Here is an 8033-nt window from a genome sequence, read left to right as displayed (position 1 = left end):
TTTCTCTCTCTCTCTCTCTCTCTCTCTCTCTCTCTCTCTCTCTCTCTCTCTCTTTTTATCTGTTTGATTCCAAAGCTGAGACAGGGAAAGTGTCTTTGTTTTTTTTTTTTTTCAGTGCTCAACAGCCTGCCCTCCCCCTTGCAAAGTGGTTTTCACGTCTGTATATGTCTCCCCTGTGTCGAAACTTCCCAAGTTGTTGGAAAGTTGGTTATTAGCACAAGGTGTGTGCACGGGTCAGCCTTGCGTCTGCCTTGCTGGGCTCCCAGACGAGACTCCTGTCATCATTTGTCACCTGACTATTCTGTTACGTTTGTCGTTGTCAACCGCAGAAAAGGTAATGGAATCAACGCTTGAAGTCAAGAACCTCTCGTTTGTAAGAACAACTGCAGCACTCCAAAGTGGAGTCTTATTATCTCAGGTTACATTGATTAAGCACCCAGTATGCTCTGCAGATGTTATCCAGAGATTGTTATGTTTTAAAAAGAGTAAAATGCTGAAACTGCTGTTTTGCCTGAGCGTCTTTTGTTTACTTGATTAATATGTTCACTTTTTTCTCCTACATTTACATGTACATTTTGTCATTTAGCAAATGCTCTTATCCAGGGTGACTTCTAATGTGCAAATACTTCTGAATTCCCAGAATTGTGATGTTAACATTTATGGAGAATGTGTTATTACTCCTTATGAATCATATCATTATTTATATATTCATAGCAAACCTGACAGCTTTTCCATTCAAATGAATGACTAATGACTAAGCTGAGGGAAGAGGTTTTCAGAGGTCTGCGTGATTTATCAACTTGTGAGAGTTGTTTGCTCTGTTGTATAAGATGTAAATCTCTTGTCCAGTTGCTGCCTCTTGGTGACACTTCATGCAGATTGTGTTTGTGCATCTTCGCGTACATAGTTGTGACAAAATCTACATTCACAATAATAAGGTAAACACAGTACAATAATAAAATTCAAATTCAAATGACACACTCCAAGTGAAGTCATAATTTACCATTTATAAAAGGGCTTATTTGGACCTCCCTAATGCAAATAACATAGTACAACTGAATCATTTGTCAAGGTCACAGAAAGGCACTGAGGGTGTCCACAAGTTCATTTAGTAAGGAGATAATGGACTCATCAGACACTCAGTTCATATAGTCTAAAAAACTGGACTTTTGAACATACGCTGTTGTGCATTGGTCAGGAATGTTGTTAGGTTAGAAAACACACCTGATTATGAGCTACGTAAATAAGAGTGGTAATTACATTTTGCTAGAATAGAATATCTGATCTCTACTGAAAAGCTAAGAAACTGTAGAGGAATATATTCCATTGATTTTCATGTGCCTATATGCACATCACGACCTATACTGTAGAGATCTTTCTCTATTGAAGAGTTTCAGCATTCACTAGAGGGAGCTGTGGTTCCTCTCTGGTGCAAGGGAATTTCAGTAGCGAAGAATGCTGGAGTTGCTGAAATTTGATGTAAGGTTACACTGGGATACAGTCTGCATACATGTCTCTGCATGTCAAATATAAGGAGGAGAAACTGTCCCTTTTTCTACCTTCTTTTTTGGTAGCTGTGTTTCCTGATAATCTTAAGAACTTTGAACTCTTTGAACTTTGATGGAACTGAGGTCAGGCACTACTGTGAGTTCAGCAAGTTTCAGCCGTAAGCTGTGGATGTTCTAACACAAGCATCCAGTTGGTGGCAGTGTACTCGATTGATTGGCCAGGAACCTTACAAGCGTCATATACCCTCAGCATTTAAATGGAAATCTATTTGCAGTGTTTCTCAGAATGCAGATAACAGAGTAAAGGCAAGTGCTACATTATATTATTTGAATGCTATTCAATGATGAGTAAAAGGTAAAAGGACATTTATAATTGCACAACTGAAATGGCCTACTGTTCCCAAATTTTATAATGGGCAGTCCAGGATAGCACTGGCCTAAACACACAAGGGATATTGGCTGATTCTCCAAATAAAGAGAAATCAGCCAATTTGACACAAAAGTAGATTTTGCCTTGTTGTTTTAGCTATCCCATTTTCCCCAAGAAAATAACTGAACCGCCTTCAGTGATCTGTATTTCTCATATCTCATTTTGTACATAAACAGTACGTTATATGGTGATTGGGTAGACTTTGTATTCCATACAGACAAGTTTATGTTAAAGCTGTCTGCCTTGTGGTAGCTTTATAAGCATTGGTTCTGGTTTTCTTTTCACTTCATTATTCATTTTGAACAGCAAGAAGACTCCAAGAAAACTTAAGTGGAATCTCTTTTTGTGAGAACTGAGTAAATAAATAAGTATAAATTGGCTAATGACACTAGATACTTTTTTGTTCTACATCATAGTTCCAACTTCGAAATGTCTCATTTTCATCCAAACATTTATGAGCAGATTCCTAATGCAAATAATCATAGCCTATCTACGCTGTGGAGCTTCTCTTCCCTCTATCTTGCATTGAGCAGAATAACAGTGCATGACGCTTGCAAGGTTCCTGGCCAATCAATTGCGTACACTGCCACCTACTGGATGATTGTCTTAGAACACCCACAGTTTACGGTTTCTTGACAGCAAGTTGTAAATTGCAAATCGTGAGTCGCACTTCTTTGATTTTTGGCACTCAGACTGGCGAGAGACAGTTTTGCGAGTATGAAATTACGATTACATACACGATTATAAATTAAAATTACGATTGCAATTTGTTTTTTTTGCAGTTTTGCAGATCAGAAGTTACACTCGCAAACTCCAAAATGCGGTTTCATAAATTGTGAATTACAATTGCGATTAGTGTTTCGCTTTTACAGTTCGCCGTTTACAAGCGCAAATCTTACTCTGCGCTTCTTCGTATTTAAGGCACGATTCTACCTTCATAAGCTTTGTTATGCTTAGCAACAAAATCAACAAAATCATCGTAGTTGCACAGCCACCACCAGGGGGCCTCAGCCAATCATCTGGGGCCACGCCTTATGGAAGAACATTGTGATTGGACCACATCATCACTCCAGATGGTCTTGGACGGCTTGACCGTTCGTGGAGAACGACAGCTTGACAACCTAATGTAAGTGTACTTTGGAAGCATGCTTTACACCAAATTACCAAACCCAAAGTCTTCACTGTCAGTCTGTTCGAGTCACCACTAGGAAGTGTGTCCACCAGACCTCTGTGGATTAGTTTATATGGAAAAATCCTTCTCTAATCTCTAATCTCCTGCTTTATAGGGAATAAATACACAGGTGAAATGTTCCCTATTGTTAGTAAGAAGCAAACTATTTGTGTGACACTATTTAAAACCCAATGTCATAGTGACCCTGATGAAAAAATGTGTTGAAATATAAATATATTATGCTGCATATTATAATGAATTTTGCAAAGGTGTGTGTGACAAATGCAGCCTTAGAAAGTTACAAATTTTATACGATGTTAGGGTGTTGATCACACATACCAATCAATGCTACCAACTTTACCATGATATATAAAGATATGCAATTCTGTAGAATACAATCAGGTTGTTCAAGAAATGAACTTATGTTACATTTTATCTTTATTTAATTCCTGTCATGAAAGCGCTGTATCTAGGAAGACTGAGAACTGTATGCATACTGATTACATCAGCAGTAAAATACTTGAATAAAAATGCCTGTTAGGGACAGAGGGAAGTCCCCATTTTCTGCATATGGTAATTAATTCATTTACAGAGTAGTGTAAAATGAGGTTATTTCCCTGTCCTGCCCTGAGTCTTAGCCCTGAGTCCTGCTTATGCAATTATCAGCTGGGCGGGAAAGGCAAATGATAGTTTCTGTTTACGTAATTTGCTTAAATGCCCTCAGGCTACTCCACAACAGTCAAGAGACTGGTGCTGAATTATCCCCGAGGAGCTAAAACAACATTTTCTGCCTCTACAATTTTGCATTTGCAGTGAGACTGTTTGTAACCATGTACTGTTAAGATATACATCTGGATAGCTGATGTAGCTTTTGAATGGCCACTTCTTGCTTTGATGTATTTTCAGTTTTTGCTGGATGCTTTTTTTGTGATGGCAGTGTGATATTATATGGGCTAGTGGTTCAGACTTGTGTTCCACTACTCCATCAGGGCCACAATCACATCTTGTGTCTATTTTCTGTTAGAGGATGGAGAAGACATGAAGGGCCCTGGGTCATGACCACCCAGAAGGCTGGCTGTGATTGTTATGGTGATACATCTAAGAATACACTTGATTACAAACAGCAGGCAACAGCGGTAAATAAATGCTGGCCTAAAGCCTGAGTCGTCTGTAAGGCAACCTATGTCTTATGTGTATGTGTTGAAGCTGCTGGCTGACATCTAAAATGTCACACTTTGTCAGGTATGTCTGTCCTTAGCCTCCCTCCCAGTACTGTAGAAGAAGTAGGGTACAACACACAGGCTTGAATCCTACTCCACAAACAAGAGGGCAGTAAATAATGTTGTTATACCCTTGAAAGTGGCGGCACCATTGCTGTCTACTGAAGTTTCAATTATTGTATTTAGTTATTGAATGTGAGTTGCTAGCCCAGTGAACAACCTAACTCTTTTCTCTACCTGGGATTGAGCCTCAGTCAGTGGTGGCACTTGGCAGGGAACTAGCAAAACAATGACTTTTTATGACACAATTGTACTGTTTACTGCTCATTATTGGTACTATGTGGCCAAAACATAACAGGAAGACTTCTGGGCTGTGTGGTTCATCTCAGTTCTTCCCTAAACGTCTTAGCTAGACAGCATGATTGGAGTGGCGATGCATGCAATTTGAGACTGCGAAAAATTCCTGTACGGCACATCAGTGGAAGCACCAGGGGAGACCAGCTGTTGTTTGGTCATGGCCAGACAAAGTTCATTTCAGGAAATTCCATTCAGTCCATTATTTGGCAGATTGGAGCAGGAGTTAAGAGAAAAGGCCACAGCCAGTGCCCTGCTAATGGAGTAATTGACACACATTACTTCCAAGAGGCCTGGCAACAAATGTTTATCAGTGCACATTACTAATGTTTTTTTCATTGGAAATAAATTGAGTGTTTATTTTGTGGGGGCGGTGGGGGTGAGGCAGCATAGCATGGAACATAAATAAGTACAGAATTGTGCACACACACATAAGTTTATGTCATGTCCTGAATGTTCAATTAAACTCCAATTAATATTTAATTTCAATGTACAAAACCCATACCAAGTAAACTGTCTTTGCAATAATGATTTTTAATGCATAGCATATCCATTCAATACATTATTTACGCTGGAAAACAAGTCAACTACTTTTTCACTGAACAATTTTAAAGTCATTTTAGTGTCTGGGGCACTTAAAGGAAATTAAATAGCTGTATCCTTAATCCTCTCCTAGTTTCAGAAAATTTTCCATTCATTTTTACCCAAATTCTTGGGATGCAGATCATTAGACCAGCCTGTTGAATACACGAGTCACATTTCTGGCCTTCCTCAAAAGCCATTCTAGAGAATCTCTTTTTGGAAATCTAATGGCCCTCATTTAGAGGTAGTTGGGATGCAGAAGTGCTTCAGGTTTCTGGAGGCTGAAAGCTCCCCTTGAGGGTACTGGAAAACTTGTTGTAAATCCTTTTCCTTCCGTTAAAATAAACAAGAAAAGAAGCCTCCATGAAAGAGTTCCAATTGAGTTTTAGCCCAGCTTCTCTCTTTCACACTATTTTTAAACACAAAGTGACTCTTTCATCCCTTGATAAAGCGCTTGTGTAAAAATGCAACAATCTGGGAAGCCACAGAGGTAATACTGCAGGTAGCTGAGATTGTTTCATAAGATTGGGAATTGCTCCTTGGTCTTGATCTTTGAAAGCTCGGAACATGCAGTTGCTCTGAAACATGTCTGAAAATGCCCTTTAACAAGTTGCTGGCAAATATTACTTTTCAAATCAATAAAAACAAAGTGCAATTTAGAAACATTTTAGAGAGCAACACACTTTTTCTTTTATAATTTTAATAATTATTTTATTAATTTTTATAATTATAAAATTATAAAATATTTTTTGTAATTTTAATTAACTAGCTAGATATCTTTTTTCTGCCTAAAAAAAAAATCTGCCTGAGAAAGATTTCCTATTCTTTTTGATTGAGAATAAAACATTTCTTTTCCAGAACCACCTTTGTGTGAGAAACTCTGTAGATTTTAATTCTCACAATAGCACTAGTCTCTGACCTTGCATTGCTCCACAGGAAAATCTTATGAAATGCTGTGGCAGCCAGCAACTGAAGTAAACCTTTACAAGTCCCAGTGTGGCTTTCCAAAGAGCAATAGCAGAGAGAAGAGTCAATCTACACCAGCTGTTCTGATAGAAGGTGGTGGAGGAAGGCAACAGGTAATTATACTTGCATTCACATTTACACCTGTCTGCTGTGTCCTGAGGTACTGTTCCATGGTTTGTAAGACTGTGCCAGAAAATAGAGTGATTTCAGCAGATCACCTTTTCCACTAACATTTTATTGACAAAGACACACATTTACTGGTCTGTGTTGCTCATCCTAAAATGGAGTCATGTGATTAGTATTGCAAAACATGGAATTGCAATGGAATATAAGTACTGTAAATACATCTAAAGACTAAAGACTTATCTGGTTGGTGGTCTGGGGCACATGTTTTTTGCCTACCCTCACATATCCTTTAAAGCAAAGGCTCTCTGCAAGTGAGGATCTAGTCTCACCTTTATGATTACTTCAGTGCTGCTTCAGATAAAGTAACAGCGTCTTCGGTGAAAGTGAACTTCAAGCCGAAAGAGAAGTTGTAATTCAGTGTACACTTGTCTTACTCAGGCACTGTCACGCATTTACATTTACATTACACTCATTTACATTTACATTACACTCATCAGTTTAGGCCACCAAGTTATCCATTTCAAACTCATCCACACGGCCTTCACGACACCACTGAAATATTTCCAAATGAAACTAGCCTTTTCTGTGTGACCTGTAATGAAGGCATGATGAGTACTACCCTATATATGTTCCAGGAATCGTCCAGCCATTTTTAAGCTCTGGAATGATATAGCAGCTTTCATATCTGTACTGTATGGACAAAAGTATTTGGCCATACCTGTTTTTCAGGGTTTGGGCTAGGCCCCTTATCTCCAGTGAAAGGCAATGTTAATGCTTCAGCATACCAAGACATTTTGGACAATGCAATGCTTCCGACTTTGTGGCAACAGTTTGGGGAAGGCCCTTTTCTATTCCAACATGACTGTGCCCCAGTACACAAAGCAAGGACTATAAAGATATGGTTTGATGAGTTTGGTGTGGAAGAACTTGATTGGCCCACACAGAGCCCTGACCTCAACCCCATCCAGCACCTTTGGGATAAACTGGAACGGAGATTGTGAGCCAGGCCTTCTCGTCCAACATCAGTGCCTGCCCTCATAAATGCTCTACAGAATGAGTGGGCACAAATTCCCACAGAAACACTCCAAAATCTTGTGGAAAGCCTTCCAAGAAGAGTGGAAGCTGTTATAGCTGCAAAAGGGGGACCAACTCCATATTAAAATATATGTATTTGAATACAATGTCATTACATTGTAATGGTCAGGCGTCCCAATACTTTTGTCCATATAGTGCATGTTAATCTGTACCCCGACCACACTGTCACACACACTATGACACTAGTCTGGGGCTTTCTGGCACAAACTGGCGATTACTCCTTTCAGTGCTCACAGCAGCAGCGAGGAGCATGTTATAAGCTTGGTTTGCTCTTGACCTTCCAATTTCTCCCAGTTATCCTATTTCCATCCTTTTGCGGCCCTTCAGAGGTCCTTGACTAAACTGAAAGGAACTGAGAGTGGACCCATTTCATTTCGGATTAATAGTACAGAAATGATCAGGGAGCTGCTGTGGTGCATCTTTTATGCTATTATTTCTCAGATTAAGTATACACATAATAATTATTGTCAGATTGTTATGATTGTCTTGCCCTCCATATTGTTACTGCTGTAAGCTCTTTGCTGTCCTTATTTTATAACAACAACAAAAAAGTTCTTGCCTCCCTTCCCCAACATTAGTCC

Source organism: Megalops cyprinoides, chromosome 1, assembly GCF_013368585.1.
Source record: "Megalops cyprinoides isolate fMegCyp1 chromosome 1, fMegCyp1.pri, whole genome shotgun sequence".
In the NCBI taxonomy this organism is placed as follows: domain Eukaryota; kingdom Metazoa; phylum Chordata; class Actinopteri; order Elopiformes; family Megalopidae; genus Megalops; species Megalops cyprinoides.
This window is presented reverse-complemented; position numbering follows the sequence as displayed.